The 24637-nt window shown below is 36.4% G+C and overlaps 1 protein-coding gene across 5 annotated transcripts in view; it reads left to right on the forward strand.

Moving 5' to 3' along the window:
• The window catches only part of NAALADL2 (N-acetylated alpha-linked acidic dipeptidase like 2), a 1419153-nt gene that overhangs the window by 188175 nt on the left and 1206341 nt on the right, over positions 1-24637 (forward strand). For 4 of the 5 annotated variants that reach the window (XM_056808005.1, XM_016424651.2, XM_016424653.2 and 1 more), the window contains exon 2: positions 3896-4023. The gene's annotated coding sequence lies outside the window, so the exon portion shown is untranslated. Of the gene's footprint in view, positions 1-3328; positions 3622-3895; positions 4024-24637 lie in introns of those variants that run through there. The other variant, XM_056808004.1, reaches the window with a different exon arrangement.

Here is a 24637-nt window from a genome sequence, read left to right on the forward strand (position 1 = left end):
AACTGGACCACAATCTGAGTCATAATAACAATGAGTGTGAGAGTGGGTAAATGATGTAATCTCTCAGTGTTTGAAGTAGCTCTTAAAAAGCTGTAAGTTAGATTTCTGATCTACTTCAGTGCATGGACTGTCCAAACTAGGATTTCCTCACATTGAAGAATCTTAGGTCTAATTTTAAAGGCACAGATAGGAAACATGACAGTATTATTATCACTGTTTTGAGCTAGAGCCTTTTCTCTAAATATTTGGGTGTGAATTGGAAAAAGTATAAGTATAAAAAGTATAGAAGGAATGAAATTGTGACCACATCATACTTAGGAGTCTGGGAATCTTTTTATGTGAGTTTCTAAGATGTAACTTAATTGTGAGTGGCAGGTGTCCTTTCTCTTCCCAAGTGGCAGGAGTGTTTGGTTTGATGATGGTTAAGCCTTTTCTTTACCTTGTTCATCCCAAGCCATCCCAGATGTAGCTGACAGTTTTAACTTCTGGTATTGGGAAGCCTGGTGAAAATCTCACATGAAATGGATTGAGAAGCTGTTTTGGGGAAGAATTTTTGCCTTTTGAATAACCCTTTCTCAAGAAATTCATGGGAGTCCAAATGATGGGAGGTTGCTGGTTGGAGTCTGACAAGAGAGTGCATCTTAGAATAGTGCCTGTTAGCAAAGCTTCTTTGGATAATGCTTCTTACCCCCAACTGGTTGTAGTTTCTGTTCACTTTCTGCTCTTGACCCTAGTGGAGGGCAAAATAAAATCCTGCTGTTTCCTGAAATGGACATCTGAATTAGATTTTGGTATTTTAAAAAACCCCACATGCACATAGAGATGGAAAATACTTATATATGTAGTTTGAAAACTTGCTACATGTGCATTCTAGAGAAACACACACACACACAGAAATGAATGAGAGGCAGTGTTGCACAGCTGATAGGATTGGCCTTAGAGTGCTGATGACTTATGTAGATATCATTCCTTTGACACATAGAAGTTTAGTCACTTAATCTCTTAGTTCCTTAAGAACTAAGAATATATATTGCAAAGAAGTTCTCATTCTGCAGAGATGAAGTGAACTTCCACACTAGAAGCACCCTATACAGATGCAATTTCATATATATGTGAATGTTTATGTATGTATATATAGTGTTATTATTATGTATGTACATGTATCATATATTATATATCTGTGTGTATATGCATGAATACATACCTATATGCACATCCCCATACATTTACACACATAAACAATTAAAAACAGAGACAGACATTCAGACAGACACCAAGAAGCCAATATCAGAATATGTTGTGTATATTTTGTTTCACATCTGTATTTTAATCTGTATGGGAAACTCCTGGTATGGAAACTTGTTCCACAGATGCTTATCAGCATCTATCATTTTTAGTCTTAGAGAAGAGCTACCTGGGGATACTCAAAAGTTCAGTGGTTTGCCTTGGGTCATACAACTAGTATGTATCAATGGCAAGACTTGAATTCAGGTCTTTCAGGACCCAAAGTCTGATTTTATTTACTATGTAACCTTGCCAGAGGGTAGCTACATAGCCCCATAGTGCACAGAGTGCCTGGCCAGGAGTCAGGAAGACTCATCTATCTTTCATGAGTTCAAATCCTGCCTCAGATACTTACTGACTATGTAACCCTGGGCAACTCACTTAACTCTGTTTGCCTCAGTTTCCTCATCTATAAAATGAGTAGGAGAAGGAAATGGCAAATTACTCCAGTATCTCTGTCAAGAAAACACCAAATGGGGTCACAAAGAGTTGGGCACAATTGAAATAAATAAACAGCAAGAGATCTTGGCAGCCTCACCAGAAATCTTGGGTGTATATAGCATGGTATCAGAGACTTAGATCTGAAAGGGACCTTAGAGGTTATTTAATTCATCATCCTTCTTTTACAAATGGGACATCGAGGCACTAAGCTTTTAAGGAGCTTGCTTAAAGGACTAGGTAGTAAGTGGTAGAATAAGGATTTGCGCTTCTAAGACTAGAATTAGCTGTTCACCTCTTTACACATTTGCTAGCTCCATTTAAGACATTTTCTTTTCATGTACATATACTTGCAAAATATATATACACACAATTTTGTATATATGTATACATAGTGTATACATGTAATAAATGTATACATATGTGTATGTATATACAGAAAGAAAGATAAAGGGGTTTTAATCTTAAAAATTCAATAATTTGAGGCATATGATTATGATGGAATATGATATTACTATACTGAAAGTAATGCTAAGCAGATTAATTTTTTAAATGGAAAGATCTATATGAAATTCTGAAGAGAGAAAGAAGAGCCATGAGAACATTATATACTACCACAGAAATATTATTTAAAGAATGACTTGTGTATGGTCATCTCCAGAGAAAGAACTTATGAATAGAAGAAACAAGCAAGATGTAGTCTTATGTATCTATATATCTTTTTGCCAAGTGATGTCTTCTCTAGTATGAGAGGGGGAGGAAAAGAGGGAGTTACCTAGGAATTTTAATGTAACAAACAAATGCATTAAATTTTTTAAATTGCTTACTTTATTTTAAATTCTCTGGGATCAAAATTTGTCTGATTGTAAGTGTTATATATTGGCAAAGAACTGAATTTTCTGTCTCTCTATCTCTCTTTTTCTCTCTGTCTCTCTCTTTCTCTACCCCACCTCTCTCTCTCTCTCTCTCTCTCTCTCTCTCTCTCTCTCTCTCTCTCTCTCTCTCTCTCTCTCTCAATTGTCCATGTGTTTTTACTTAATATAAAAAGAAATTTGATTAACAAAATGTAGTTCATATTCCCCTTTCTGTTAGCTGTATATGTTTTTTTGTAGAGCCCAGAGCTCTAGTGTTCTCTCTCAATTAAAAAAGAAAAGAAAAGGAAGGAAAAAGGAGAAAAAGAAAAAAAAAGGTCACCGATTAGAATAGGAGATTCATTGAAGAAGAACCTAGACATATGTTAATAGAAAAAAAAAAAGAAAGAACAAAAAATCTTCCTGGCAGTAAGAAAGGGTGTGGACATTGGGCAGACAAAGCATGTGTGCAATTTAATGTAAGAGAATGTGGTTGTAGACATGAGAAACGAAGACAAAAGGCAGTTGTTCCATCATTGGATGGAATCTGGGAATCATACAGGAAGGAACTGAGCCCATCCATCTTGTTTCTGGCAGCAGGAAAGAAACCTAGCCATGTATAAATAGCAAAATTGAACTTGGTCCAAAGGAGATCATCCTAAAATTGCTAATGTGAACAGCACCAATGCTGCCTTAGGATTTTGACTAGTTTTTCTTCAGTGTTAGATTTCATCCAGGCCTGCTATTTCTTAGGATTTTAACCTGAAACAGAAATCTGTGGAGCTCTTTGGAATACTGTTACATCCAAAGAGATAACTTGAATCAGTGTAGACTTGAATGATACATTTTCTAAGCCTATTTTCTTCATCTCAATTACTCTTGCTTTCTTTATTAGCTACATTTAGCTTGATTAAATTTCTGGCTTGCTTAAGTCTTTATTGTATACTTTATGAGAAGAAACGAGATTCTGTCAGAAGGGGATAGATTAGCATGACCTTTCAGGAAGATTGTAACTAGCTGTTTATTTCTTTGCAGAAGACAAAGCCGAGTAAGTGCTGATTTAAACATAAAGAGCGTCTTCTTTACCATGAAATGGACTACCTATGGAGGGAACACACTTTTCTCATTGGAACAATATCTTTTAAGAAAGCAATTAGTATTCACTCATAATGATTACTCAGAGTTCACTCTGGAAGGAGATATAACCAATGACTTCATGGGGGTAATACCAGCCCCCTGGTTTCAAATTGACTTTCCTATTTTTAAAACTGTCCCAAATTTTTTTTATATGTATTGTTCACGAATTATTATATTTCCTACAGAGAAAGCTGAAGACAACAACAAACAGAAGCTCAGAGTTGGAGAGAGGATTTGGGGCTGACCCACACCTGAGCAAGAATTCCCATCTTCCATATTACCAGCAAGTGATCATTCAGCTTCAACTTAAAGGGTGAGGAATTTAATTATCTTTATGGGGCTGCTCATTTCACTTTAGGACTATTCTAAATGTTAAGAAATTTGTTTTGTTGAAACCTGAATTCTAATATATTCATCTGCTACTTCTACCCATTGTTCCTGATTCTGAGAGCTTGAAGAATTGGCATAAAATAAATGATTAGGACAAAATGAATGAATGAATGAATGAATGAATGAATGAATGAATGGTAGATGCCATCTTATGAAGGATAATTATTCTCCCTACAACAAAAATAATGTTTATTCAGATTTATAGCATAAACATTTAATAAATTTTGCCCCATGGGGGATAAATGGGAAAAAAATAAAACATTAATAGAAAAATTTTTTTTTAAATTCTAGTAACAGCAAGGGCAGCTGAGCTGCATAATGGACAGAGTGTCAGGCCTGTAGTCAGAAAGATTAACCTTTCTGCATTCAAATCTTGCCTCAGATACTTACTGGGTGTGTGAACTTGGTCAAGTCACTTAGCTCTGGTTGAGTTTCCTCATCCATAAAATGAGCTGTAGAAGGAAATGATAAATGAGTCAAACATTGTTGCCAAGAAAACCCCAAATGGAGTCACAAAGAGTTGGACATGACTGAAACACCTGAAAAACAATAGTGACAGCAAATCTCTTGCCTCTCAATAGAGCCCATTCAATACTTGCATAACTACTTATCAAGATATTTTCCATATATAGTGACTACTTATTTTCAGCTTTGACACACTGATACTAGTTTTGCTATCTGAACATTAGCAGAAAAAAATTTAATTTATACAGCTAGTGATGAAAGGGTGGAGAGAAGATCATCTAATTAAAAACTATCATTTCATATATGAGAAAACTGAATCTTTGGGTAAATAGGCAGCTGAGCATATCAAGAACCAGGCCTGGAGGTAGGAGGTTCTAGGTTCAAATCTGGTCTCAGACACTTCCTAGCTGTATGACCTTGGGCAAGTCACTTGATCCCAATTGCCTCGCCCTTACCAGTCTTCTGCATTGGAACCAATTTACAGTATTGATTGTAAGATGGAAGATAAGGGTTTAAAAAAAATAAACAACTTATTAGCTAAGTTGTTGAATGTAAGGAACTTAACAGGGATAATTTCCTTTTTGTCTCTATATCCCCAGCACTGACCGTGTTGTTTGGCACTTGGTAGTCGCTGAATCAGTAGTTTTCAAATGGAATTCCGATTTCAAATTGAAGTTTAAAGGTTGAGCTTCAAACTAAAGTATTGCTCACCCTGAAAAGTCCTTTCTCAAGATGGAGTGAACAGGGAGAAGACCTGAGATACTTTCCATGGGCTTCTGAGCTAAATTTGTTTTGTCTTACTGTTTACCTCCACTGATGCAGAAATCAAGAGTTGGCTCAAATGAGTTTGGTTATCACAATCTTGAAGTCATCTGAACCCCTGAAAAAAAAATGACAATTTGACTTGGCTACAAATTTCTGGTTGAATTCATGTTTATGGATGAAGCGTAGATATGTGTTGTCAATTTAATTCTTAATGAAAACTGGAGAGGATCAAGTAAGTGCTTTAGGTCTCTAGTAATTGTGACAGAAGATTGATAAATAAATGTCCCAAGTGACTGCTCACCAATCCACACAAACATTGCTTGGCACCTTAGTTATCAGAGACACAAAGACAGAAAGAAAATAATCTCTGCCCTCAAGGAGATTACATTGTGCTAAGGGAACCCAGCACATATACAAGTAGCTCAATGTTTCATTGGGTGGCAGCTAGGTGACAGATGCAGGGCACAAATAGTGAATCTGGAAATAATAGAAAGATATGAGTTCAAATCCACTTGCAGACACTTGCTGCATGACAGTGGTCAAGCCACATAACCTCTGTTTGCCTCAGTTTCTTCATCTGTAAAATGGGGATAATAATAGCACCCTTCTATCAGAACTGTTGTGAGGACCAAATAACATAATATTAAGAAAGCATTTTACACACCTTAAAGCTTTACATAAATACTATGATAATAATTGCTGATGTATTATTTGTAGTATAATAATAGCACGTACCTTTGAAAGTTGCTGTGAGGATCAAATAAGATAATATTTGTAAAGTATTCAGCATGATTCAGGGCACAGAGTAAGCACTACATATAATCATTTTAGAAATCAACTTTACAAGTCAGTTTACAAATATCTCTCGATCTTCACAACAACTTTTGAAAGTACATGCTATTATTTTCTTCTTTTTGCAGATAAGGAAACTGAGGCAAACAGCGCTTAAGTGACTACCCAGAGGCATACAGCTAATAAATGTCTAAGGCATGGTTTGAAGAAGTAATTTCAAAAGAGAGAGAGAGAGTTGTAATATCTAGAGGAATTAGAAAAGACCTCGTACAGGACTTAGCATCTGACCCATTCTTCAAAAGAAGCTGGGGACAATTAGATGCCAGCAGGGTTCAAAACGACCTTGTACTTCTGCAAAGGTTACATTTTTATTTTCAGGATGCAAGCCAAGGCTGGAATAGGAGCATTCCCTAATAGTTGTTTGACTTTAGTTCCTGCCAATATTTGCTTACGGTGAGGCAGATGGGGGAAACATGTTCTCTCTCTTCTGACTTGTTACTGATATTAAGTAAAATCATTGGAAGTCAAATATCTATCTATCTATATTTTCCCTCCCTCTTCTAGCATTCAAAGCAGGCCTTTCATTTGTTCCTTAAATCTGACCTGGGTTGCTACTCTTTCTACAGAACCAGAGTCCTGGATTTCCCTGACTTTGAGACGTTGCTTTTGTATCTCATTGTATTTGCCATTGAGCTCTTGGTGCCAAATTTTGTCAAACATGTTCTCCTCCATGCTGAGCCGCTCTCTGCCAACAATCTCCCCCGAGCGAATGCTTTAGTAATAAGCCCCGAAAATGGGAATTGATAATGGAAATACTGGCAGCCCCTTCTCCAGCAGGGGTACATGCCTCCGTTTCTGTAATTAGGAGTGTGATTAGAAAGAAGAGATGCTTTTGGTCTTCAATTTCAGGGCATGAAATGAAAGGATTAGAATTTGTCTCACTCTGGCAAATGATGGAAGTTCTGGACTGGAAAAGCTTTTTGTGCTTGAAAAATCAAGTCTATTGTTAGTGGTACCTTGTTGTTGTTGTTGTGTTCATGTAAATAGTAACTGCACTTTTGTATACAATTTGTGATTACTGCTTGTTGTCTTAAGAGCCTTATTTCCCATGATTGTCTCCTGAAATGTCTGTTTCCAGGTTTAATGCCCTTCATCTCTCCCACCTTACTCCAGTGAATGTCTTGCCATCTGGGATATAGAGCACTAAAGGATTTATTTCTCATAGTCCCACCCAATCAATGGCCACCATTTGCTTGAGGGCAAAAGAGTATTAAGGATGTTAGAAGAAAGTGATGCCATAGTTGTAGGTAGTTAAGACATTCTTGGTAAAAACAAAGTAAAGAGAGTCTAGAAAGAACTTGGAGTTTACAGAGAAAAATGGGGCCAGGAAACATGAGAGAGTGGGGTTGATAATGAAAGTCTTTGTACTAAAAGAACAAGAACAACAAACCATTTAAGTAGTTTTCCTCCTAAATACACTTAAAGGAATCCCATTAAATGCTTTTCAATGGCAGAGGGATGGTGCTTACATCAAAATGTCATGATTGAAGCTTCACAGGGTTTGGGGAAACAGTTGAAATACCCATCTAACAATTAGCTCATATACAGTGATTTGTCTTCAGTCTAAATAGTGAAAACAGGAGGGGCTGTCAATCTTCCTATTAATTTGCAGCTGGAGTTTTTGACACATTATAAAACAGCCTTTAACCTTAGGCGAAACAGAGTGCATGGAAGAGGAAATGCATATTATGCTGTCACCTTAAGAATATATGATTATAGCATCTTAGTGGTTGGGTAGACAGCTGCATAGACAAGGCACTGTAAATCTGGAAGAGAGATGCATCTGACAGGCCAACCCTTTACTCATTCTCAGATTCCTCTGGTTCAGAATTGCCTCGAGATTCTCTGGCACTCCAAAGCCTGAAGCAATTGAAATAGCAAGTGGGCTTAGTTCCCCCCAGCTGCTTTTTTTCCCTCCCCTGATACTGAGAGGATTTGTTGACAAGGGAGAATTTTCATTGTTCATGGCTGCTTTATAGGAGGGAAAAAGGAGAGAGAATCAATGGCAAAATAACAATCGGATCATTTTCTTAAAGATTAGTGAAATTTCTACTGGGACTGTTCCTATTATCGCAGGGTGAAAAATTAAGCAATATTTTGTTCTTTCAACCAGATTCTTCTTACCATCATATGCGGGAGCTAATGGGCTGATGGGTAGAGCTTGTACGTGAGTAAGTGGGTAGGATCAGGCAACAGTCCTTGAAATGAATTTGCCATCCTTAAAACTTGTCTACAGAACTGAAAAGCTATGGTCAGCCATTATTAAGTGAGATAAATCTTACCAGGATCAACTGAATCTAAAAGAATATTCGGAGGGATTAGATTTTATGATCATTCAAATTCAGGCAAGGATTTTACTACCAAAGCTCCATAATACTTTATATATTAATGCAATGAGCATCAATTTGGTGGCTTAGCTATTCATTCATATATCGATCTCTTGGGAGGCTTTTTTAAAAAAGAATAATTCAAACCCAAGCAATGGTGCCTCCCAAAGATGTGAAAATAAAACTCTGGCATCTCTTACTATTCTAGAAGCACATTTTCACCAGGTAATGTTTGTGGCAGAAGTTCAATGGCTATTATATTCCAAAGGCTCTAACTACAACAAAATGTGTTCAAACAGCAATATTTATTGGACATCTTAGGATGTATCTGAATCTATATCAAAATCCCCCCTTAAGATTGTCATAATAAAATATCAATCATAAAAATAAAGTTTTGTAGTTATATAAAAGTACCCCAACCTGTATTATCTCCAGTACATGAATTTGTTTGGCAGAAAAAATCCTTAATCTAATCTAACACATATTTCTTTTAAATTTAATTACTTTTTCATATAAACTTTATTTCCAAATATATCCTTCCTTTTCTCTTCCCTAGAAAGCCATCCCCTGTAACAAAAAAAAAATAAAGAATGGGAAATGAATCCAAGAAAACAAAAAATCAAATGAATCTGAAGGTATCTCAGTAGTCTACACCCCTATCTTCTCACCTCTGAGTATAAAAATAAGAGGGTATACATTCTTGTCTCTCTTTTGTGGTTCAAGCTTGCTTGTTATAATTTGGTAGTTAAAATTATAGCTTTCATTTTCTATTTAAATTGCCATAGTAATTTTATATATTGTTTCCTTAGATTTGCTTTCTTTATAAGACTTCATATGTTGTTATTATAACAAAAGAATATTCTTTTTTGATAAAATTTTATTTCTATCTTTTTATTTTTATGATCTAAATTTCCTAATATGTACATCACTGTGAACTTTCTTTAAGTGTCATCCCTATAGTAAAGAGCAAAAAAGAGAAAAATCAAATAGTTCAGTAAAATTAATCAATGCATTGAAAAAAGTCCAACATAGCCAATGTTCCTGGTCCAAGAAACAGTGGGTGGCAGCATAGTGCATAGAATATTAGGCCTGAATTCAGAAAGACCTGAGATTAATCCAGCTTAAACACTCACTAGATGTATGACCATGGGCAAGTCACTTAACTTCTGTCTACCTTAGTTTCCTCAACCATCAACTCTTTGTTACCTCACTTGAGGTTTTCTTGGCAAAGATCCTGGAGTGATTTGCCATTTACTTCAACAGCTCATTGTACAAATAAGGAAATTGAGGCAAACAGGGTTAAGTGACTTGCCCGGGTTCACACACCTAGTCAGTGTCTGAGGCCAGATTTGAACTCAGAAAGATGAATCTTTTTGAGACTAGTCCTGGTCTCTATCCACTGCATCATTGCTGTAAGAATGAAATGAAATAGTATTTGTAAAATGCTTAATGAAGTTCCTGGCACATAGTAGGTTTTAAATAAAATCTTGTTTCCTTCCTTCCTTCCTTCCTTCCTTCCTTCCTTCCTTCCTTCCTTCCTTCCTTCCTTCCTTCCTTCCTTCCTTCCTTCCTTCCTTCCTTCCTTCCTTCCTTCCTTCCTTCCTTCCTTCCTTCCTTCCTTCCTTCCTTCCTTCCTTCCTTCCTTCCTTCCTTCCTTCCTTCCTTCCTTCCTTCCTTCCTTCCTTCCTTCCTTTTCTTCCTCCAAATATATTTGCTTTGGTGGTGATGATGTTTTCTCATATTGGTTCCTTGGGGGCAAGCTGGATTATGATCATTTTGTAGCATACAGTTTAGATTTTTGGTTGTCTTTCTTTCCATTTACATTGTTATAGCCCCTATATTTTCCTGGTTCTTTTTACTTTACTTTGTATCAGTTCACATAAGTTCTCTCTACTATGCTCCTCTTTCTTGACATTTTTATCATGGTGTGAAAATGCCTTCATGATAGATGAGGCAGCAAAGAGGCAGGCCCATGTTGACAAATACAGAGTTTTGCTTCTTAATTATAGTCAGGATGCTGAAAGAAGCCTGCCCTTCCCAGCTGGATCCCAAAGATCGGAAATAACCCCTATACTCTCCACTTACACAAACATTAAGAAAAGGGAAGGACCCAACCAACTAATGAGGAAACAATATTCCTCGGAGCATACTTGTCTTTTGATAGTTTAACCTCACTGAATAAAAGAAGAGAAAGAAAGAAAACAAGCCCAAATAGAGTTGTTTGCAGGGTCTTTCAGCAGTCTGTGTTTGATTAATTAGTAGGGCATGTCCTTCAGTTCCCATGTCCTCAGATGGAGTGTCAACCAGAAGCTAAACACACTTTATCTTCTGAAAACTGTACTGATGCTTCAGTCCAGAGACAAGAATTAACTTCCTAGGAGCTCTGGGAAAGCCCTCTGGCTTTGCAGTTTATTGTAATTTCTGGTAACTTTTCACTGACATACTTGAGAAACAACACTCTCAGATTTTTTCTTTGCATACTGCTGGTGAGGACTTATGGTTAGGGCTTATGGTTATGATATTTATGGACTCACTTTTTTCAAGATTGTGAGCTATTTCAATATGCATTTTTTCCAGAAGGATCTTAAAACAGAAAACAATCTTGCTAATCCCTTTTAAGAAGGCCTATAATATATTGGACAGGAAGGAACCTCGGAGATCATGATTACATCATACAGTCCTGGATTTGAAATTGGATAGGATCCTAGAGGCAGTCAATAAACATTTGTTAAGTGTTTATTATGTGTGAAATTGAGCTAAGTCCTGGGGATACCAAAAAAAAGGAAAATTTAGTCCCTCCTACATGTGAATGACTTTATAAATAAACTATAGACAGTCAGATAATTTGATTTTTTTTTCATTTTATAGTTGAGGAAACAGATTTAACATTCTGATGATGGTCGTGGATTTTTAGATTGAGAAGTGGAAGAGACCTCTGAGGGCACTGAGTCTAATCCTCACATTTTATAGGTGAGCAAACTGAGGTCAGGGGATTTCAGATCTTCCTATCATTGGGTCATGGAGCTGGAGAAGACTTCAAAGGCTGCCATAATCCCATGCTTGAAATGTTCTTCCCCTTCACCACCCTTTTCCCTCTTACCTCTTAGCTTCATTGGCTTCTGTCTAGAATAAACTCAAATCTCACCTTCTGAAAGAGGCAATTCTTGGTTCATCTAGTTCTTTAGTGCCTTTCTCTTTCCTGATTACCTTTTTTAGACTGTATTTATCTTGTATGTAGCTGGATATTTACTTTGTGTGTGTTTTGTTGTTTGTTTGCTTTTTTGCCTTTTTTTTGGTCCCTAACTTTTAACACAAATCCTGGATAATAAATATTGACTGATTTTCTGTCCTAGTCCCCTTCTTTTAAAGATGAGGAAAAAGATACCCAGGAAGCCATAGGATCATAGAATCATATATATAAAGCTAGAATTCCCACAGTGGCTATGTGATTCAATCCCTTAATTTGAATTTGACAGCTGAGTAGCATATTGACTAGATTTTTGAATTTGGAATAAAGAAGTCTAGAGTTTTAATCCTGCCTCAGACAAAGACTGGCTGTGTGACCTTAGTCCAGTTACTTAACTCTCAGTGCCTTACTTTTCTCATCTTACAGATGAGGATAAAAAACCACCTATCTTATCTCCAGGTAAGCATGGTAGTAGTCTAAACATGGCTCACTTCCTCTCCCCAGCACACATCAACAAGAAATACCCCAAAAGACCTTAAGAATCATTTTCAGAGGAGCGGAGGAACTGTACAGTAGAGTGTAGCATTGAAGGTGTGTGCAATTGGGGCTTTTCCAGTCTATAAGAGGGTGAAAGGACTTCTACCCAAACATAAGCCGATCCACCCTCCCCCATCCACACCTACAGAGCCAGAGCCAGAGCCAGCGCACGCCAAGATGAACGAGCAAGGGGCACCTCTGAAGTGAGAAGGGGGCACCTCTGGGTCCTTGGGAGATGACTGGGACCCCAGGGGACTCACCCCTGGGAGCAACTAGGTGGGAAACCCCAGTGTGTGAGAGAGCACAGACCTTGGGTGCCCTGAGCAAGCACTTGCCAGAACCAGGGAGTGGGCAAGGAGTAATTCTAGAGCGAGCAAAGTAGCACTGAGTAGAGCTGCAAAATCCTTGCTCCTTAACTCCATACACAGAGAACGTGCCCAGTTGACTCAGATCTCTGACTAAAGAGGGAAGAGAAAACATCCAGGAAAATGGCTAATTGTGCAGAAGAGCCTCAAAATTCTTCCAAAAAAACAAAAAGAAGGTTGTGACCCTCGGGAATTTTTATGGAGGAAAACCCAGGCTACAGAGGAAATACTGGACAAAACTCAAACAAAGGCAAAAAAAAAAGGAAATTGCCCACAAGCCCTGGAAGAATCTCAATTGGAGCTTATCAAAAAAGCCTTATGGAAAGAGAAGTGGGAAATGGTTCCAAATAAATTAAGAAATCATAGCTGAATACCAAAAGGTTAAAGCAGAAAACAAAAAGATTATAACAGAAAACCAGGCCTTAAGGACCAGAATTGAGCAACTGGAAACCAATGATCTTGCAAAACAGTAAGAATTAATAAAGCAAAGTCAAAAGACTGACAAAATAAAAGAAAACATAAAATATCTCACTGACAAGGTGACAGGTCAGCAAAACAGAGGAAGGAGAGACAATCTGAGAATCATTGGTATACTGGAAAAGCCAGAAATAAATAGAAACCTTGACGCCATACTACAAGAGATCATTCAAGAAAAATGCCTTGAAGTCCTTGAACAATGGGGTAAAATAGACATTGAAAGACATGAAAGACCATAGAACACCCTCTACACTAAACCCCGAAAAAATAACTCCCAGAAATGCAATTGCCAAATTCCAGAGCTTTCAAGCTAAGGAGAAAATCCTACAAGAAGCCAAAAAGAAACAATTCAGATACAAAGGAGCACCAATCAGGATCACACAAGACATGGAAGCTTCCACACTAAAGGACCACAAGGCCTGGAAAACAATATTCAGAAAGGCAAGAGAACTGGGTCTTCAACCAAGAATTACCTATCCATCAAAACTAACTATATACTTACAGGGGAAAGTATGGGCATTCAACAAAATAGAAGATTTCCAAGTATTTGTAAGGAAAATAAATAAGAAAGAGATAAAAGAGGTGAATGAAATCTTAGAAAAATTAGTTAATAGATATATGGAGAAAAATAAATAGGGACAAAAAGGAATACACCTTCTTTTCAGTAGCACATGGCACATTCACACACACACACCAAATACTAGGTCATAAAAACATGGCATACAACTGCAGAAAAGAAGAAATAATAAATGCAACCTTTTCAGATGATAAGGCAATAACAATAATGATCAGTAAGGGTACATGGAGAGCCATATTAAAAGTTAATTGGAAATTAAATAATATGATTCTCCAAAATCGACTAGTCAGAGAACAAATCATAGAAACAATTAATAATTTCATTGAAGAAAATGACAATGATAAGACATCCTTTCAAAATCTATGGGATGTAGCCAAAGCAGTAATCAGGGGGAAATTTATATGCTTGAGTTCATATACTAACAAATTAGGGAGGGCAGAGGGCAAGGAATTGGACATGCAAATCAAAAAACTTGAAAATGAACAAATTAACCCCCCCCAGAAGAAAACCAAATTAGAGATCCTAAAAATTAAGGGAGAAATTCATAAAATCAAAAGTGATAGAACTATTGAACTAATAAATAAGATTAGAAACTGGTATTTTGAAAAAAATAAACAAAATAGACAAAATACTGGTCAATCTAATAAAAAAAAGAGGAAAGAAGAAAATCAAATTAACAGTATCAGGGATGGAAAGGGAGAACTCACCTCCAATGAAGAGGAAATTATGACAATCATTAAAAACTATTTTGCCCAATTATATGGCAATAATTATGCCAATCTAGGTGATATGGATGAATATTTACACAATATAAATTGCCTAGATTAACAGAAGTAGAAATAGAATTCTTAAATAATCCCATATCATAAAAAGAAATTGAACAGGCCATCAAAGAACTCCCCAAGACAAAATCCCCAGGGCCTGATGGATTCACAAGTGAATTCTATCAAACATTCAAAGAACAGCAAATCCCAATACTATAAAAAGTATTTGACATAATAAGCAAAGAAGGAGTTCTATCTAATTCATTTTATGACACAAATATGGTACCGATCCCAAAGCCAGGCAGGCCAAAAACAGAGAAAGAAAACTACAGAACAATCTCCTTAATGAACATATATTAAAAAATCTTAAACAGGATACTAGCAAAAAGATTCCAGCAAGTCATCATGAGGGTTATTGACATGATCAGGTGGGATTTATACCAAGAATGCAAGGATGGTTTAATATAAGGAAAACCATCCACATAATTGACCATATCAACAAGCAAACCAACAAAAAGCACACAATTATCTCAACAGATGCAGAAAAAGCCTTTGACAAAATATAACAATCATTCTTATTGAAACCAATATAAAGTATAGGAATAGAAGGGTCTTTCCTAAAAATAATAAACAGTATCTATCTAACACCATCAGCCAACATCATATGCAATGGGGATAAACTAGATGCATCCCCAATAAGATCAGGAGTGAAACAAGGATGCCCATTATCACCTTTATTATTCAACATTGTACTAGAAACACTAGCAGCAGCAATTAGAGAAGAAAAAGAATTTGAGGGTATTAAAATTGGCAATGAGGAGACCAAGTTATCGCTCTTTGTGGATGACATGATGGTCTACTTAAAGAATCCTAGAGAATCAACTAAAAATCTAGTGGAAATAATCAACAACTTTAGGAAAGTTTCAGGATACAAAATAAACCCACATAAGTCATCAGCATTTCTATATATCTCCAACCCATTTCAGCAGCAAGAATTAGAAAGAGAAATTCCATTCAAAAATCACCCTAGACAATATAAAATACTTAGGAATCTATCTGCCAAGACAAACACAGGAACTATATGAATACAACTACAGAACACTTTCCACACAACTAAAACTAGATTTGAGCAATTAGAAAAACATTAACTGCTCATGGGTAGGATGAGCTAACATAATAAAAATGACCATCCTACCGAAACTTATCTATTTAGTGCCATACTCATTGAACTTCCAAAAAACCTTTTTACTGAATTAGAAAAAAACATAACAAAGTTCATTTGGAAGAACAAAAGATCAAGGATATCCAGTGAAATAATGAAAAATAAAATAAAAAGAAAGATGGCCTTGCATTCTCAGATCTCAAACTATATTATAAAGCAGTGGTCATCAAAACACTTTGGTACTGGCTAAGAGACAGAAAGGAGGATAGGTGGAATAGACTTGGGGTAAGTGACCTCAGCAAGACAGTCTATGACAAACCCAAAGACCCCAGCTTTTGGGACAAAACCCCACTATTTGATAAAAACTGCTGGGAAAATTGGAAGACAGTGTGGGAGAGATTAGGTTTGGATCAACACCTCACACCCTACACCAAGATAAATTCAGAATGGGTGAACAGCTTAAACATAAAGAAGGAAACAATAAGTAAATCAGGCAAACACAGAAGAGTATGCATGTCAGACCTTTGGGAAGGGAAAGATTTTAAAACCAAGCAAGACTTAGAAAGAGTCACAAAATATAAAATAAATAATTTTGACTATATCAAATTAAAAAGGTTTTGTACAAACAAAGCCAATGTAACTAAAATCAGAAGGGAATCAACAAATTGGGAAAAAAATCTTCATAACAAACACCTCTGACAAAGGTCTAATTACTCAAATTTACAAAGAGCTAAATCAATTGTACAAAAAAGTCAAGCTATTCTCCAATTGATAAATGGGCAAGGGACATGAATACGCAGTTTTCAGTTAAAGAAATCAAAACTATTAATAAGCACATGAAAAAGTGTTCTAAATCTCTGATAATCAGAGAGATGTGAATCAAAACAACTCTGAGGCATCAACTCACACCTCACACCTAGAAGATTAGCTAACATAACAGCAAAGGAAAGTAATGAATGCTGGAGGGGATATGGCAAAGTCAGGACATTAATTCATTGCTGGCGGAGTTGTGAATTGATCCAACTATTCTGGATGGCAATTTGGAACTATGCCCAAAGGGCTATAAAAGACTGTCTGCCCTTTGATCCAGCCATAGCACTGCTGAGTTTGTACCCCAAAGAGATCATAAGGAAAAATTCATGTGCAAGAATATTCATAGCTGCGCTCTTTGTGGTGGCAAAAATTTGGAAAATATGGGGATGCCCTTCAATTGGGGAATGGCTGAACAAATTGTGGTATATGTTGGTGATGGAATACTATTGTGCTCAAAGGAATAATAAAGTGGAGGAATTCCATGGAGACTGGAACAACTTCCAGGAATTGATGCAGAGCGAAAGAAGCAGAACCAGGAAAACATTGTACACAGAGACTGATACATTGTGGTACACTCGAACGTAATGGACTTATCCATTAGTGTCAATGCACTGTGCCTGAACAACCTGCAGGGATCTATGAGAAAAAAAAAAAACACTATCCACAAACAGAGGACAAACTGTGGGAGTAAAAACACCAAGGAAAGGCAATTGCTTGACTACAGGGGCCAAGGGGATATGATTGGGGATGTAGACTCTAAATGAACATCCTAGTACAAATACCAACATCATGGAAATGGGTTTGGATCAAGGACACATTTGATACCCAGTGTAATCATGCGTCGGCTATGAGAGGGTTGATGGGAGGGGAGGGAGGAAAAGGAAATGATTTTTGTATCCAATGAATAATGTTTGAAATTGACCAAATTCAGAGACAGGTATACACAGAAATTCTCTCCCCTATTCAGGAATTGATCAGAGTCTTTCTAATCCAGGGCTCTGTGGTATATATTAAAACAGCATATGAAAAATAAATTCTCACATAGGTGTGAAATAAATTCCATTAAACAATTATTTACTAAGAACTGCAAGAGCAAGAAGATACCTATCAATTGGGGAATGGCTAAACAAGTTGTGGCATATGATTAAGATGGAATAGCATTGTGTTATGTGAAATGATGAGCAGGTACAATAATCGAAAGACATATATGAAATTATGAAGTGTGAAACAAACAGAATCAAGAGAATATTTTCTACTGCTACAGAAGTATTATTGGAAGAATGACTGGTATATATCCATCTCCAGAGAAAGAACTGACAAATAGAAATAAATGAGAATTAATTTTCTAAAAAAAAACAAAACACCTATCTTGCAGGTGTTTTTATAAGAATCAAATGAGACCAGGCATGTAAATCACTTTGCAAAATGGTTTCCTTCAAAGTCTAATGCAAATTATTTACAGTCAATAAGATAAGAATATCTGAAAGGTTGTGACTTGCCAGAGTCACACAAGTAGAAGGAAATAGAATCAGGAACCAAGCCTTTCCCTTCATTCCATAGCTAGTGCTTTCCCAACTCTGTACTATACTGCCAGGAAGGTCTCAGGGTAGCAACCTGGGAGGATGCTCTTGTGTTGTTTTGTCACTGGAAGAGTAGACCCATCTGCAGATACATTCTCCATAAGGGGGAACTGCCTCAATATGCTGATCCTGAACCATTGGATACATTTCACATTTACCCTGAAGCTTTTGTTCAAGGTTTGACATGCACCAGCAGGTATCAAGAAAGTCCATTTTGCGGTGAAATCTTGTGTGAATTAGGCAAAAGAGGCAATGTCCACAGCAATAAAATATCAGCTAAAATCTGAAACAAAGTAGCTGATTAGCTCTAGTCTTGTGTTAGAGAAAGTATGATTATTAGTGTAGTTTTAATGTAAAGAAGGCAACAATCTAGGATTTTATCTATGTAATATATCTATTCTGATATATATGTTACAAAATAGAGATCAAAAATCACCTAAGAGTAAATAAATCTAGATAAATGGTGGAAAATTCACAGAGGAAAAGCAGATTATACACGATAATAGTTAAATTTTATGATTTGCAAAGTTGCAAAGTGTTTTACATTTCTCTTATTTCATCCATCCAGTAACCCTGTGAAATAGTTGCTATTATCATCCTCATTTTTTACAGTTGAAGAAATTAAGGTTGAGAAGTTAACTGAATATCCAAGGGTCACATGGCTAATATGTATCTGAGGAAGAATTTGAACTCAAAGCATCATGATTCCAGGTCCAAAGTTCCCATCTCACACCCTGCCTGGCTGCCTAAGTCATATTGTTGATGCCAGAGCCAAGATATGAACTTAAATTTTTCCAACTCCAAGTCTATCAGATCCTGTTCTCTAGCCATTATTCTAAGCTACTTTCTGCTACTAATAGCCACTTCCATGATTTCATTACTGTGGTGTGTTCTCAGTGGGTTAACTCATACCACCAATGCTGATCTGTTAGTCATTTATAAAGTTTAGCGTTAAGAATGTCTTGAAGCTCTGGAGAGGTTGAGAGATATTCCTGGGACAATTTGGTCAGACTCAGGACTAAAACCCAGGCCTTACTACCTCTGCAGCTGGACCACAATTATACCATGTCACATTGCCACAGTTGACATAGATAGACAGACAGAAGGACCAATAGCCAGATGGATGGACAGATAGATGGATGGATGGATGGATAGATAGATAGATGAATAGATAGATAAAGAGACAGACAGACAGACAGACAGACATAGAAATAGGAGTTTAGATGTGGGTAGATATACTTAGAGATATATAAACACATATATTTAATACAAACAATTTGGGGCAACTTTTACAATATTATAAGCCTCTGGTTACTTTTTAATGAATATTTCCCTTAGCTTGAATGAAACTTCATAAATTCTCTGAGACTCTTATTAATTAAAACAAAGCAAAACAAAATACATCGTCCTGATATAAGAATATTATTATAATTTTTCATTTTCTTGGCTAAAATTAATGGTATTTTAAATAAACTCTTAAAGTGGGGATTTTGAGATTTATTATCTCATTCTGTAATATATTTAGGGATTTTCCCTGTGGTCTTTTGCATAGTCAGACTTCTAGCTAACTGGTTGAGGTTCATTCCCTCAAGACTTGGGATCCAGTCCTCAGAAGAGGCTAAGTCAATCTCTTTAATTGTAGCCTGAGAGTTCCTGGATTCTCTATTTGGGGAAGGACCGAGTTATATCTTTTCAGAATTTTTTTATGCCTCAGTTAGAAAATAAATTTTATAGGAAAAAATGTAAATGCTTATTCTAATTATGGAATACATTTTAAAGTCAAAACAAATGGTGCATAAATTTAGTTATATCACATAACTCAAAAAGTTTCTCCTGTTTCTTCCCCCAACCATGTTTCACTCTTAATCAAAGGAAAGGGAACAATTATATCAGCATCATGACCTATGATTCACCTTGGCAATCCTAATTAGTCTTTGAAATCCTACACAAATTTACTTAGAAATAATAATTCTTGCAAGATTGTTCCAAGTGGCAAAATTAATTGGAATCTAACTGGGATGTGCGGGTCAATGTTTAACAACCAGCTCTCAAGGAAAAATAAATATCTCCATGACATTCTTTTAGTTTGATTCTGACAATAACATTTTCTCCATCACTTGTTATTAGTCCAGACAATCAAAAACCAAAACAAAATATAACAATAAATCAGGCCTTTACTTGAAACTTTTTTTGATTTTGTCTGGTGTGAAGACATCTTGAAAATTCAATGATCTGCTAAAACCTATGCTGGCCAAATCTAGCATACCACTGATTTGTGATTGCCTAATATGTTCTGCATCCCCCTCTGCCCCCCAACTTCAATGTCCAGGTTATTCTAGAAATATGCCAAAAGGGAAAGGAGTGCACAGATTTCAGTATCTGTACATATCCCTCTGTATCAGCAATAGCAATATTAATGGGTATTCGGTATCTGCATATACCAATCTGTGTATACCAACACATTTGACAGAAAGACAAAGCAAATTCAAAGTAATTGAAAGCCAGATTTTCCCTAAAGATTTCATTATTCTTTCAAGTTTCTGTGACTGGGAACCTAAGCACTTTCACTCCTGGAAAAAAAGGTTCACAAGTCTCTACAGTTTCCTTTCTTCTGGGAAGGTTAAAAGTGCTCACCTGCTGCTTAAAGTCTCCTGTTCAAGCATATAAGGATTATTGGGGCCCTGTAAAGAAGCATCAGGGGAGGTCATTGAATGATGTCCTTCCTACTCAGAGAACCAAAAGGAATCGCTATGGGTGTCACCTTGACTCTCATTTAAATTAGATTTGCGTGAGGCTGCGTTGGGCTCAAAGTCCTCAGCTTCATTCCTTCCAGAGTTGTCAGCATCTGGTGGCAAGACAAAAGTCAAGATGACTGCTAATGGCTTGAGATGCAATGGATGTCATTGGCTTCTTTGATGTCTAACCTAAGCCCGAAGTTCTCCAAAGCATCTCCTTCTGCCTCCTCCATGGCTGCTGGAACAAATTGTTCTCATCTGTCCCTTCTGCTAGGGGAGTCTTCATAGTTTTGATCAGATTCCAATGATAAAGAGTAAACCCAGGGGGAAACCTCTCCACTGATGCAGAGATACCTCATCTGGCCCTTATGGCTGGGACTCTAAGAAGTTGTGTTTCCCGGAGGGGCTACATACCTAATGCATTGAAAGGCAGGATCTGAAGAAGAGAGATTTTAGAAGTTTTCTACCATAAGCATTCCTCAATTCCTCACCTTCTCTTGGCACAAATTAAATACAATTATGCAAAACAAGCTAATAAAATAACCCCACCTGCCAGTATCCTCTGCATTACATTACTAGACTTTCACCTCTACCAAAGGTAGAGTGTTGAGAAATTATTTGTTTCTTGTGACCAACAGGAGTCATTGGCATTGCTGTGAGCTCAGGTGCTTTCAGTATAATTCTCCCTTTTGTTGTTGTGATTATTACTCATCTTATTTGGGCCATATTTACTTCACTCTCATCTGAGTTCATACAAATTTCTTCCAAGATATCTTTCAAACATTATATGTTATTCTTTTTGGAGAACCAGAAAATCAAATGCCTGACATGCTGTCTTTTATTCCTTCTGAAAAATCTTATGTACCTTAAATATGTAACAATTTATTTGGGGGGCTCATTCCATGAATATGCATTGCATACTTGTTGCAAGTACTTAAGAAAAATGAATAGGGATTTAATATTTAATATTCAATAGTAAGTTGTACAATAAATATTTCTATATAAGGTTATGAGTTCTAATAAACCACCATTGATATTCAAACTATTGCTTCCCTTGATTCAGACAAGAATGGCTCAACTGGCTTGGTGAAACTGATCACCCAGTTGAAATCTAATTTGGTAGACTCACTCCTAACATGATAATGCTAGGGGTACGTACTAAGAACATTCAGAAGGTAATGTGATAGGAATAGTTGGAGGGGAAAAAAAGGGAGGGAGGAAGAGGTTAGGTTGGAATGACTGCTGAGGTCTCTTCCAGCTATAGATCTCATCTTTCCTCTCTCTTACACATAGTATTACATCTATGTGTCTTTTCCCTGACTATCCTTAGTGTTTGGAATACACTAGACTCCTTTTCCTATATCCTTCCGCCTATCTTTTCTTCCTTCCTTCCTTCCTTCCTTCTCCTTCCTTCCTTCCTTCCTTCCTTCCTTCCTTCCTTCCTTCCTTCCTCCTTCCTTCCTTCCTTCTTTCCTCCCTCCCTCCCTCCCTTCCTCTGTCTCTCCCTCCCTTCCTCCGTCTCTCCCTCCCTCCCTCCCTCCCTCCCTCCCTCCCTTCCTCCTTCCTCCCTCCCTCCCTTCCTTCCTTCCTCCCTCCCTCCCTTCCTTCCTTCCTTCCTTCCTTCCTTCCTTCCTTCCTTCCTTCCTTCCTTCCTTCCTTCCTTCCTTCCTTCCTTCCTTCCTTCCTTCCTTCCTTCCTTCCTTCCTTCCTTCCTTCCTTCCTTCCTTCCTTCCTTCCTTCCTTCCTTCCTTCCTTCCTTCCTTCCTTCCTTCCTTCCTTCCTTCCTTCCTTCCTTCCTTCCTCTCTCTCCTTTCTCTCCTCTCTCTCTTTCTCTGTACACCTCCCAGCCTTCTCCATTTCTCACTGACTGGAGCATAGTAGGCCATTAAGAAATGTTTGTTATTAGATTGATCTTATGAATTAAAACTCTCACCAAAAGTTATATACCCCAATGCAGTGAATGACAGACAATGCTGTATATTCCAAAATGCTTGTTGCAGCAACTTTTATAATAGCAAAACAAAGTAAAAATAAATTGGATGCCCTACAGTTACATTATTTGTGACTCAACACATCATTGTGTGTGACTATAATGGGATATTATCACTACAAGAAGGTGTGAATATGGAAAATTCTGAGACTATAAGACTTGTTTGAATTCACGAAAAGTCAAGTTAGTAAAATCAAGAAAACTATGTGTGTATATATATGTGCGTATATATATATATATAATGACTAAGATAATCTCAAATGAAAACTATATAATATTGAAAGGTTACTTGACCTGGCATGAAATTCAATAAAATATACTGGTTACAGAAAACTGATTACAAAATGATAATTTTAAAAAACCCAACAAATTGAATTAAATGCAAATGTTGAATAAAAAAAGATGAACAAATTCAAGTTATATAAACTAAGTTGAACTATTTGGTGTAATGGTCACTCTCTGTGTCACTTAGTTTCACTTGGCTTCAGTTTCCTCATCTCTAAAACAAAAGGAGCATACTTAATGATTTCTGAGTTCACTTCTAACTCTACGACTACCTCTCTTTTTTAACCTCATATCAGCAAGAATGTGGTGAATCATGTATAAAGCATATTGCATACTCTCTAAGACTTGGTCCTTGTATTAGATGAATTGGTTTTCTTTTGGAGGCTTCTAAAAATAGTATCATAGTTCAGGAACTAACTGGTGTAAAATTTTTTTAAGGTTACACAATTAACTTTTTTTAAGAATTTTAAAATATTTTTAAAACTATAGATTAAAAAATACCACAAACTTTCAAAATAGCCATTTGAAAACCTTTCACCTTTTTTATTGATAGAAAGGTTTTTATATATATATATATATATTTATATAGTTTATTTTTATATATAGTTTATGTATAGTTATAGTATAGTTTATATGTAGTTACATATAGTTTATATATTTGTGCTATTTATAATTGTGGTATAGTTTCATATAGTTACATTTAGTTAGCATATAAAATTATTTATAGTGATATATACATATATCTTATTCTAGAAAGCAATCTAAAAATAGCTACAGCAAGATACACTGGCTTTTAGGTCTTCTGGAATTTCACAGAGCTTCACAGGAAATACATCTTTCCTTTCAAATATTTATCCATCACTCCTAGACAAGGAGTATATAAGGTAATAAATAAAAGACAGCTGGAACAGGAGAAAACAGTTTTTTAATGTGCTATGCTTAAACTGTCACTCTGGCAGGAAGTAATAACTGGATACTGCATTATTCAGGGTGAGGTAATAGACTACCTCCTGTTTAGGGGCAGATTATTTTGGGCTTGGCTGAATCACTAACAGAGACCACAGGGTTTTCCAGGTTTTCTGCCAGTGAGAGCTCCAGAGTGGAGGGGTTTGGCATGGTGTGATTGGCAACTGAACCTCAGTGCCTCATTCCCCAAATAAGACCCAAGGTGGAAGCCATTCTGATATATATATATATCAAAATATATATGTATATGTATATGCACATATATGTACACACATACATACACTATAGTATATATATGCACATACATTAAATATATGAATATATAATACATATACATACTACATATTCATATACTTTACATATATATATATATAATTATGTATTTGGGGTTTATTTTTTCTTATTAGCGGATGGTCTGCTGAGCCAAGAGCCAATGCTTTCATTTAGAGTGGAAGTGGGTATAAGAGTGGCCAAAACAAAGGCTTTCTCCAACAATGTGATACATAATCTATAGCTCAAGACCTTCAATTCAATTTATTAAACATCTATGAAGGGTCTACTATATGTCAGTCACTTCGCTTGGGACTAGAGATACAAAGACAAAGAAGCTGGAAACTTTGTTCTGAGTAGAGGATGGTGAGGACCTACTACAGTACCCAGAAAAGGAAATATAAAATTATAGTTAGAAGT

The sequence above is a fragment of the Monodelphis domestica genome, chromosome 8 (genome assembly GCF_027887165.1).
Source record: "Monodelphis domestica isolate mMonDom1 chromosome 8, mMonDom1.pri, whole genome shotgun sequence".
NCBI classification, from domain to species: domain Eukaryota; kingdom Metazoa; phylum Chordata; class Mammalia; order Didelphimorphia; family Didelphidae; genus Monodelphis; species Monodelphis domestica.